Source organism: Anser anser, assembly GCF_964211835.1.
Source record: "Anser anser genome assembly, chromosome: 21".
In the NCBI taxonomy this organism is placed as follows: domain Eukaryota; kingdom Metazoa; phylum Chordata; class Aves; order Anseriformes; family Anatidae; genus Anser; species Anser anser.
The window spans coordinates 12,072,084-12,084,222 of NC_139742.1; the positions used below are offsets into that span (position 1 = coordinate 12,072,084).

The window sequence follows — 12,139 nt, forward strand, 5'->3', positions numbered from 1 at the left end:
GGGTACAACGCGTGGAGCCACCCAGGTGCAGGAGAGGCTGCAGACAGGCCGGTGCGTTCCGACGGAGAGGGGCAGGAGGAAGAAACTACCACGGCTGGCGGCGGCCTACACACACAAATTCACCAGACCTAAACTTGAACCTCACAGGTGCGAGCAGTCCAGAAGCAAGAGCTGTAGGCTGGGAGCCCCGCTCGCAGGGCCCGGCAGCACCGCCGCCCGCCCAGCGGAACCGGAGCCGCAGCAGCCCGGGGGCGGCAGAGGGAACGCCGACCACGAGCAGAGGCCGAGGCACGGGTCAGGAACAAGCCTTAGGCTTGGCCTTGGTTTGCCAAGGGAGCCAGTCAGACGGAAGGCCAAGCCATGTAAATATTTCACGCTGGCTGAAGACAACCAGGAAAGATTAACTAATATTGCTTTTTATTGGAACTTACTGTATTAAAAAAAAAATCCACCTATTTGGAACTGTGAGGATTAACACTTAAATAAAATACAAAATGCACAGCGACATAAAGCTTTATAAAGTTTGCATTAAAAGAAAAAAATGTTTAATCTACCACAGATTTTTAAACCTGTAATGTTTTAAACAGACAAAAGATTTTATACTGTGATCCCCTCTTCAAAAGCACCCGACGTGACCATCTATCTCCGCCTAACTGTATACATATATGGGCCTTGAGAAAAGAAAGTATTGTTAGAATTAATCACTTGGAATTCTAAGTAACAGAATAAAAGGATTCAATACTGTATTTCTACGATGAGACTATAAAACAGGGAGTTAAATGCCATGTGCTAATTTCGATATATTGTTAAAAACCATTTGATCCTTCAGTGCGATTATAAATTAGAGAAATAATAGGAATTTAAAGATTAAAATTATTCATATTAGCATAGCTAAAAGCATTATTAAAATCCATCCAAATATAATGAATATGTTTTTTAATAAAGCATTGTTGTAGTGCAGATACCTCCTCTTCCCATGTTGTTGAGGTCCAGAAGAAATCATTTTTAGTCGTTTAGAAGAAGGTGTTAGGTTTGTCCCCTATTCTGGGGAAGGGAATGGAATTGCTACGTTACACCACCTCGTTTGGATGAGCCTTAAGAAGCCTTTGGATAAGCTTAGTAAAACCAAGATGACATGTCAACATGTTTGTAGGAGGGACTTTTCATAACTTTTTCATCTTCAAGGCATTTTCTTAAATTGATAAAATTACTTTCAAGTTAGGCACATTTGGTGCAGATATTACAGCATCCATCCAGCCCAAGCACTTGGCTGTTGTGTGCCTTTGATGCTCTGAGATACCACCCGCACCCACAACCTTGCTTCTCCAACGAAAACACTAACACGATAGAATTACAGCTACTCGCAGAAACAGGTTTTTTGGTTTCTTTTTCTCTCTCCTCTTGCTTTCCTGCTTACATGACTATTTTTAAGGGACATTAAATAATATCAGGTAATGAATCCCTAATCTCAAGTCTGTTTCTGTCTTTGTCCAGGTGCACACGCTAGCCAGGGGAATATACTAGCACGCATAAATTTGTGCACATTGCTTACACTGCAGTAATGACCGGAGATAGCGGCAAGAACAGGAGACCTGTTGTTTCAACAATGTTTGCACTTGAATGAGCAAACAGCAATTATTAAGGAAATTAATGGGAATCCTAGGTATGCCTGGTTATACACTGAAACCCCAAAATGGCACAATCACAAGTAACAGTCCTAGTGCTCTAAAAGTGATTGCCGTAAGACATTACAGGGCCTGAAACCTGAGAATTAGAAGCTTATTAGACTTTCTATTAATAATGAGAACATTCAGTATCACAGGAGGTAAGAAAAATTAGTATGGCCTATAAGCACATGGGTCAAGGCTTGGACTGATCAAATGCTAAGCCAAAGGACTTTGGAAAAAATCTCTATTACAAACTGATACTTTTATTACAAATGGGTGGTATTTGTTCTGAAACAGCGTTAGAAGTCCAAAACATCAGGTACCTGTCTACAGGACTGAATGAATCCATACTTAGCTTGATCCTGCAAAATATTAATTGTGCAGAAAGTCCCACAGAGCTCAATTACTACCTGTGAAAAGCTTATTAGGTAAGTGTTTGTAGGTGGCGGGACTGAATAACATGGATCGAACTATTCGTCTCAGTGGCCAAGAGTCAAAGATCTGCCCACAATGGATTTAGCTAGTAATAACTTGTGGGGTTTCTATAGTGCTTATAGTTACGTCTCTAGGAGGGATCATTCAGGCCCAGATTACAGGCACTACTGGAAGCATAATTACTTTTTTCTTCCAACTAAAAACAGTATTCCAATTGTAAATGCTGAGGAGACACAGAAGATAAAGTACAATTACCTATATTCAAAAAGGCAGCGACAAACTTTATTAATAGATCCTGTATAAAATTCAATGGAAAATCTATTCAGGGCCAAGGGCCTTACCATTTGGAGTTTCCTTAATAGCCTCCAATAAATCTGGGAAGCATAAAGGGGCTGTTAAATTAACATTTTCCTGATCTGTCACCTGTGGCATAGTTAATTTGTCAAAAATTCTTTTAGCTTGTCACTGGACACTGTATATTCTGACAAATGAAGTCTGGAATAAAATTGACAAAATATCTCGTTAATTTTCTACGAAATCGCAAATCTGATTCCATTAAGGTTTTATTGTTAGAAATGTTAGATTCCACCAATCTTGTAAAGAAGTCAAGAGTAACTGAATACACACTAAACATTCAATAAATCACAGAAAATTTTCTTAATATTTTCATTAATAGATTCTCTTAAGACTACCTACTGTTTTCATTCAGTTTGATCTTAAAAAAAAATAATTTGCTATTTCTATAGCATTTTCATCTCACTCAAAGCAATGTTTTATCACCAAATGGTGATAAGTGGTGCCGCTATTAGGACAGACGACACGGCCCTGTGCAGCATACACAGCCTTGAAGGGACAAAATAAAAAAGGGATACTACTTCACAAATTATTGCTAATTTTGTATGCATATAAATCATTTACTTTTAATTCTGTTTACCTCTGTTTTCATAACTCTTAGTGTCTAGCGCATTGTAGCTTTTTGGCACACTACACGTATTCTTTGCTGCTGCTATTCATGAACTGCACGAAATTATATATGCTATTTGACATTGCTGAAATGTACAATCTGCTGAATTCACAGATTTTCTGTTTTCTATTTTTTATAATTTTATTTAAGCAGATCAATGTATTTTTTGCACTTTGACAATTAAACACAAAAGTAACAGTAGCTAAGCTTAGTAAAAGTATTGCCATTAATAAACAAACTTCCTGTCAAAGAATAAATTGGCATCCAAGACTACAGCTGCTGTGAATCCACTTTTCTCATATTGTCCAAAATAAACACAGCCAGAATACAGCAACCTTTGGAGATGTATAGTGATGGTATTTGTTGGTCTCTTTTAACAAGTAAGTAGCACCAACAGCATGCACGTGTGCTACTGCTTCCAGACACGAGAGTGAAGGATATGATAGGCAAATCAAGTCGTGCATTATAATAGATTTTGTAGGAATGTACTTGTACAGCTGTAATGTTTCATGATATAACTAGTGGTTACCACAGTTAGCACAGGAAAACTGCATATGGAATGATCTTCATTGGCCACATGTGGTTTTAGAAATATCTGTATCATTATTTAATATTCTGTAATAAAACATGCTTTAAATATAAACAGAATATGTTAAAATAAAAAAGTTACATATTTAAACAATCAATTCTTTCAACACGGGAAGTCTTTATAAGATGTAAAATAAACTTTTAATCAAAGTCCATGAGAAAATCTACACCTCTCTCCAATAACAGACGATTTATATCTTGAATGGGTTATTGCAGAGCAACTAATATTCTCCCAGATGATAAAGGGAATTTGGTACAGTTCTTTCCATCACAAGGACAACATACTCCTAAATGCTCTTCTCAAGTACTTGCATAATAGGAACCTAACGAAAGTCGTTGAGGAAAAACATATATGCTGCATCCTTCCCACTCCTGAGCTGTTTTGCTGCACACCAGAAGAGAAAATTAGAACAAAGTCCATAAACATTTCCTAGAGAAAAGTGATTAATTTTCAGCGATAATAATTTACTGCATCTTTCTGTACAGTAGAGTTCTGTGCCTAAGTGTTATATCACTTTAAGATTAGATGTTCTAATGATATAATGCAAAGATTTTACTGAATCATTATTTAGTGGGAGTCATAAAAACCTCCAAAAATTAATCTTTCATGCACATCTAGTTTATCCAAAGTTAGCATTTAATTAGATGGCCTTGGCACAAATGAGCTTACTACTTTATTTGCTCAATCAGTATATGTCTTTTCAGTAATTATAATTAATTCAAGTCATTGACTCACCTCCCAGCAAACAGTGCTGAACATTACACAAAATGGAAACAAATGCTTACCTTTTACAAATAAAATTTCTTTTCACTTTTAAACTAAGTGAAATGTTTTTGTTTTAGGTTAAGAGGTATTTAGCTTACTATATAATCCAGTAATCAACTCTTAAACATAACTTATTCAAATATGTATTTAAACAACGCAGAGAAAATAAACGAAGGGGAAAAATCTAAGTTAACGTGAGTAAATATATTTCAAATACAAATAGAAGTTCTAACAGATCAGAGCACAGATGTTTATGGCAATACAAAGGACTATATTTTTCTAAGATGAATATTGAAAACCTATATTTCCTAACCTCTTGATTAAAAAAAAAAAAAGTAGTTATTTCTTCATCCAAAATAAATGGGAATAGAACAGTCACATTCACTCCAATCAAATTGCTTTTAAGGGCCTGAATTGACAAGAACCATCTGAAAATAGTGTGGGTTTTGTCTGTGTTTTAAGTTTAGATGATCAAATATCTTGAAAGCTTTCAATAAGCATGTGGCAGAAACCCTTATACTGTAGTGGAATATAATGACACTACGGGCATATGGTTCAGAGAGAACACACTGGCAGCAAAACAGGATGATGAACGCGTTTATCAGCCTCAATATACGAGACCCACACTACACAGGAATGAAACATGTAGCTGCAACTAGTAGATTTTGGTGCAGTGAGCAAAACAGCATCTAATGTAATATGATGGTTAAATATTTATAGCAGAGTCTGTTCATTGTATTTGCAGAATATTATAGCAGAACTGGAGAAAATACCTGTTCAGTTACATATTACATCAATATTCACAAACATGATGCTAAGTCTTAGTGCTCGTATGAAAAGACAGAGTAGCTCTATCCCTTTTATGTTGCAGTACACCACACTATACCTTACTATGGCAAAATAAGAATGTCATTTATTTCATCAGGTGGTTAAGTCAGTATTTGTATTTTACATCATTTTTAGTATTTTACATTATTTTTCTAGTATTACATTCCTGTAGTAATCATATAATTACTCCTGTTATGCTTATGCCATTTATGGAACAATACTGCTAGTGAGGCCACTGGGACAATCGACTGAACAAGTGACCACGCAACTATCTGCCAGTCGTCACAGTTTTTATATGACGCTTCCAAGTTGTTCTTTTCTGACAAGTGGATTCTCCTTTGTATCATCCCAGCTTGTGCTGCAGACTTAGCAGATCGCAATGTAAAATTCCATTAACGTTGTTAAATACTTAATTTATCTTATTCATGCTGCCACTATTCATAAAAATTTAACCCAGTAATTTCCTGTTATACAAAGCATAACAAAGTATGAATATTTAACTACAAGGTAAATAACACTTTTTTTTTTTTAAATTCTAAATTGTTGACTTCACTTAGCATGTCTGCTTTGTATAGCATCACACTATTTTTCAATTAAAGGTCCAGATGTTTCAAAGGCTCCAGTAGGCAGCAGCAGTTATGAGAAATGCTTTATCTGCATTGCAATGATCACTACAACATCAGCTCCAGGCTGCATTAACATACTCATGTTTTATTCCAGCCCTCCTCCTAATGTACCGGTTAATTATACAACACACAGCTGAGAAACATAACCTCCAGAGCTGGACAGTTTCCTTCCACGCTTCCACGTGAACAAATTTTTATATGCAACTCAAAACTATGATTTACATATAAAACCACTTAATCAAATATCCAAAATTACTGCCTGTTCCTTCCTGGCATTCATTCCCACAATTAATAAAACTATGCAAGTCCTGAGCGAGGAAGAATGCATATAATTCTTGTAACAGCGTATCTCAATCATGTTAACATGTATTACTTTATACAACTCTCTTTAAATTAAAAAATTAAAATTAAAGTGCTATGGATATGATTTCTTGTTATTCTTTTCTGACAAAATCAAAATGGAGGGAAAAAGCCAGCATCCCCTTTACAGCCCAGGCCTCATTTCCTTTCATAGAGGTATCATTTTCAGGACAAATGGATCCAGTCCATCTTTAATCCTGCCACATTCAAACAGAATTCTGCCAGGAATGAAAGCACCTCCTATGCAGCAGGTCAGCACAATCCCTACAGCATCAATGAAGTCAAACACAGGACCTGGAGCTGCCTTTCTCCAGAGGACTGAATTTCATACTGACTGAGACGGCACTGAGCTAGCCATGGATGTTACGCACTTATCTATTCAGCTCCAATAGTTCTGCTGAAGAATGAAAACACGTATTCAGATTTATCAAAATACAATTGCTATAGCTGCAACAAAAATGCATTCATTACAAGAAACTATCCTTAGTTTCTGTGCACAGAAAAAAAAGGAATGGCCTATTTTAGAAGATTTATTTACATTTTACTTAGTAATACACTTAAAAATTTAATACTGAGGAAGAGACATTCTTTGCAATAACAAAACACAACCAAAACTTATAATTAAAACCACACCATAAACATTATTTGTTTGTTAAAAAATATGCTACAAGATACTTTAATGAACAGATGCTATTCAAAAGATAAATGTTTTTACAAATATTCAATCCCTAAACAGATCAGACTCTACTCCTATGCTTCTGTTGCATAAAGCAGACAGCTTAAGTTCCTTGAGGACATTTGCCAACCTTAGGTGGAACATTTTTAATACATCACCGTGTCACTTTTTAATGTGCCACAATCTATTAACCACATGGCAAACTAACAGGGATTTTTAAAATATGGGTTTTATAGCTTTGTGCTGGTGATTAATTAAATAAATAGCCAGCATTTCACAAATCATCCCTCTAATTAGTCTAAACCAGACACTTTGCATTCACCGGCATTATTGCCATCTGAAGCTCACAGAAGGGCAGTAGCATTACGCCGCCGAGCCCGTGCACTTCTCAGCACAGCGTCACTGCGTAGCCGGGGCTGGCACTGCACCCGCGCAGCCCGAGGCAGAGGTACAATCTTCACAGGTGCTGCAGTCAGCTGGAATTTGACTCCAGCTGCTTGGAAAAGATGTTCTGTTTAATTATTCTCCCTCATCCTGAAGGAAGCAATCGAGATAACAAAGAAAACGGAGCTGTATCTGAAATTTGACCTGAAGTAGCAAAGTTGCACGCTGCAGAAAATGAACAAATATTTAAGGCAGATACTAGAAAAAATTTATGAGCTAAATGATACAGTTTCTGTCAAAACACTTCAAAGTTGAAGCTGCAACTAATTACATACAGTCCATTCAAAGAAACCAAGCAAGGCTTATCATTAAAATGACTCGATTATTCTTAGAAAGAAAGAGAAAGTCATCTGTAAAATCTGCCTGAAATCTCATCATTTTTACTGCGCCTATCTAGATCATTTCCCCCCGAGCTCAAATTAAACTCTTAATAGTTAATATGCTCAAGTTTTACTACAGGTTTTTCTCCAAATTATTATTAACTGGAATTTCCTATCTAGGAGGGTTTCTATATGGAAATGTGTTCAGCGTTGCTTTCTGACTTTATCCCAACAGCTTTTTCCCCCCCCAGTTTAAAAACCTTTGGAGAGACTGAAGACAATGGAGCAGCGGGGCTGCTCACGAAGGTGGGATCTTACTTCCTCTGTGAATTGTTCCTCAGCAACAGCCACGGTGCACAGAGCAGGACTCACGTCGTGCACCTGCCCCTGAGCTGAGGCTTCCTCACGCTCCGGGCCCAAGCGGCGGGCAGCTCGCGGCCTGGCTCCTGCGGGGCCTGGCAGCCGCCCCCGGCCCCGCGCCGGCAGCACGCTGCTCCCTCTCACTTGTTGTTAGGAACAGTCATGGGATTACAAAGCGTGGCCTTCAGAAAACGATCGATGATAAATAATCCTAGGGCTGGACTGCACCAAGAAAACAGGAGGACAGCTGACAAGTGACCTTCGAGGCAGAGCAAGGAGCCGGAGGGCCTCTGACGCAATTCCCCCCCTTCCCACCCGTTAAGGAAAAAATAAAAATAAAATCCTCAAACCAGCAACAAAAGTTCTGCTGTTGGATTTACCCTCTCGAGAAATCTCAAGTTGTGATTCACTGTACCAACAGCAACCAACAGGTTTTCTGTGGCCGACTTGTCCTGTCATTTTTACTATCGGTATGACTGCAGAAAGAATTGACTGGCTGTGAAAGTTTTATACCACCTCTTCTGGAAAATACTACTTACCTATACAGAAGTGTGCACTGAAATTGTTATCTGTTTAAATATTGTCTTCCCCATTATTGTGCCCCAAAAATTATTTTTATAAAAAACTGTATACCGTACATAAAACACATTCTCAAACAATACAGATGACACATAGACTCTCAGTTGAGAAAGAAACTGAACTACATTTCAGAAGACTGGCTTAATAGCTCCAGTAAGGCTAAAATCTCTGCCTTGACAATTGCACCCTACCTAAGTTTCCTTACACTTTTACCTGGGTACGGAACAGCTCTTTACCTCCTGCTTGTAACTACCTTCCCTCAGCACTCGGGATTTCAGACAAGCCGCTACGTTTCTCTTTGGAAGAGCTCCTTTAAAAGAGTCTGTAGTGTATACATAAAAGACACAAGGTATGATCACAGCTGGCATATGGAAAGGCTGGACTCTTGTCTGAGTTCATTTTAAGCCAAAAACTAATTAATTATTTAAAAATGAAAAAAAAGCATTCCGTACATGGTAGGAACTTATATCAGCATTTGAGATAACCATTGTATGGGGGAAAGTCCAGGATTAATAATATGAAGACTAACTCCTACATTCCACCCCCATTCCAAAAACCAAGCAGGTGCTGGTATCCAACTTGTTCATCCACCAGAAAGCACCAGCTTAAAAAAGGGCTCTCTCCTATACAAGTTAAATAGCTATGGGTCATTTGGGTGGTATGCCTAGAAAAGCTAGTAAAAAAGGAAAACCTTCGGAAGATTTTGCCCTTAAAATTTTGCACGTGAAAAAAGCTTTGGTTGGCTAGTTTGTCCAAGTATAGCTCAGGCACTGGAACGGGTTGGGTTGCCCAGAGAGGTGGTGGAGTCACCGTCCCTGGGGGTGTTCAAGGAAAGGTTGGACGAGGTGCTTAGGGATGTGGTTTAGTGGGTGACATTGGTGGTAGGGGTTGGACCAGATGATCTCGGAGGTCCTTTCCAACCTTAATGATTCCTTAACAATAAGAGGGCTTCATAGCACTTTCTTGCATACAGTTTCTTCAATGTCATCCCCCAACCATAGACCCGTATCAGCCTACGGCATAATAAATTAAATCTCCACAGACAGCTGAGAAACTTTTTACTTGTTAATAAATCAATTTTCTTTTTCTTAAGAGCTTTATTTTCCTGTTTCAGATATGCAAAAGGAATCTTATACGGAACTAAACAGATCGTTACGTTGCTTTTATAAATTCTGAATTGGGAATATTTAATAAATACCAGGCCGAAGCTATGGTACAAATGGGGTGCTAAATCACCCTTATACTAAAAGATCAACTGGGGCTTTCATATTCTGCAATTCTACTACTCCACATCCCATTAATTACTTCTAAAGTGTTTTTTAAAGAACTACACAAAGAAAAAGGAAAATATAAAAATACTGAATTTTAGTACAGTAACTTTTCTTTACTTGGAGATGCAAAATCTGAATTTAAATGGCTAATTTTGATGAATTTTTGAATTTCAGAAAAAGTATTTTAAAGCAACAGACTACAGAAATCTAAGTTTATAATGGAAACAAATAAAATAATTACAACTCCATTTAAATTACATGCTTAACTACAAAATGAGAATTCTTTCGTTACTGATATTATGATGCTTGAACAGACCCATAAATGTTCTTACCCCATAATTAATTTCAATGTTTTAAAATTATTTCTCCAGTACAAAGGTCAGTAAACATATAGTCTAAAGACTGTCCTCTGAGAAATTCAAAAACACTCATCTTCCTCAGAAAAATTTCTTCCAATAAACGTCTGCTAGTGTACATCAAATCCTCCTGCAAACTGCAGACGTTAAAAACACTCGTTAATAAGACACATCCATATTTCTTTGGCTGTTAAGAACCTTAACTTATGAACACATTTTTCATTTGGTTTGATCTGTAATTAAGGAAAAGATAATGGCATTAGTAAATTGCAAAAATTCAGTTAGAATAAAATGCAATATGATTCAACCAAAAGATTAACAACTGCATTATAAAAACTACTTTAAAATTCTTTAATTCCAAATAAGCTTGCCTTTAATGATTATTGCTTAGAAAATGCTTCCTTTTTTTTTAATGCATCAAGCTGCCCATTCATTACATACACGTTTTCTATATATTTCATTGCAATGGCTGTTTTATTTTATTTTATTTTTATTTTTTAACATTTCATACTGAGAAACAGAGTTTGTGTGCTTCAGAAGGACTCCTGTCACAATCTCAGGTCTTCTACTGACTCCAGGCATGGTCACAACTGGCTCCCACTTGTACTCACGATGTTCTTCACCTTCCTAGTATTTTTGAAATTAAGAGTCAAGCAGAATTTTGATTTCTCACACAAAAACTAAGCCCAGTACTTTACAGTCCAAGTGTGCCTTCTACTTGTTACTTCTTAGTCAAAGAAATTACTAGGTAAGGCAACGCCAACCATAACATCAAAACCCAGTTTATTTTTTTAAAGAAAAAAAACAGCCAAACCCAGAAATTCTCAAAAAATCTTTCAAATTTGCAAATTACATGGGACTGCTTTATGACCGAGTCCGCAGGGAGAGCCGGACAGCGCCCAGCCGCGCCGGTACAGCTGCGCTCAGCCGGGCTGCCCCAGCCCTCGCAGCAGCACCCATGCTCGGGCAGCTCAGCTGAGGAACAAAAATGTAATAAACGGCAAAGATGGAGTCTCCTTCCCTGCCAGTACGTCCCCTTTTTCTGCAGGATAAACGCAGCTGCCAAACTGGGCTTTTAAAGAAGCCATGAGGCAAGCAGCTGCTGTGGGCACGTTAGGAGAAGAGGAAGACAAATAGAGACAGTGCTGCTTCACAAACATGCTGAAATATTTCAGATCAAACCACTGCCATTACTTTCCTTTTCCTTAGAAAACTTAAAACAGCTTCTAGCCAAGGACTGTGATGTTTGTGGGTAACGATATTTGGAGAGAATTAGTCTCATAGAAGAGCTTAACACAAGCCAAATCGCAGCCATTGGTGATGGTCCTGTAACATGTTAAATGCTTCCTGAAGCTGTTATAGGCAAAGGAGAACTTCAGACCTAAAAGCTATTTTAAACTTTCTTTTGTAGGTGCCTCTCTGTTAAAACTGAACAGGGATGTCAGGAGGGATGTCATGATGCATATATATAGACAGATTGGAAGACGTAGCACTGTTAGGATTACACAATATTTTTAATATGTTACAACGCTGCTTTCAGCGTATTAAACATGAGATTTCTTTCCTTTACTAAGGGAAGCCTGGAGGGTTTGATGTGCATCCTTACTAAATATAGCACACTACATTATTCTATTCAAGCATTTGATAAACTTCAAAATATCTGCAATAAGAGGTAAAAAGGACTTTTGACAAGGAAAGCATTTTGAAGAAGGCAATTACAATCACGCTTCAGCACAATCTTTGTGATAGCGGTTCCTATAAGAATTGAAGGGATGAGCAACCCAAACAGGATGCCTGTGGGGAAGAACAGAAGCAGGGCAGGCAGACGTGGTCATTCGGGCACCAAGAGGTTCCCTGCCTGCCCCCCCCCCCCTTTTTTTTTTTCTTTTTTAAAAAAGA

The 12,139-nt window shown here is 37.7% G+C and overlaps 1 protein-coding gene across 10 annotated transcripts in view; it reads right to left on the bottom strand.

Moving 5' to 3' along the window:
* Positions 1 to 12,139, bottom strand: part of MAPKAP1 (MAPK associated protein 1) — a 106,904-nt gene that overhangs the window by 62,210 nt on the left and 32,555 nt on the right. The gene's annotated exons all lie outside the window — the stretch shown is intronic.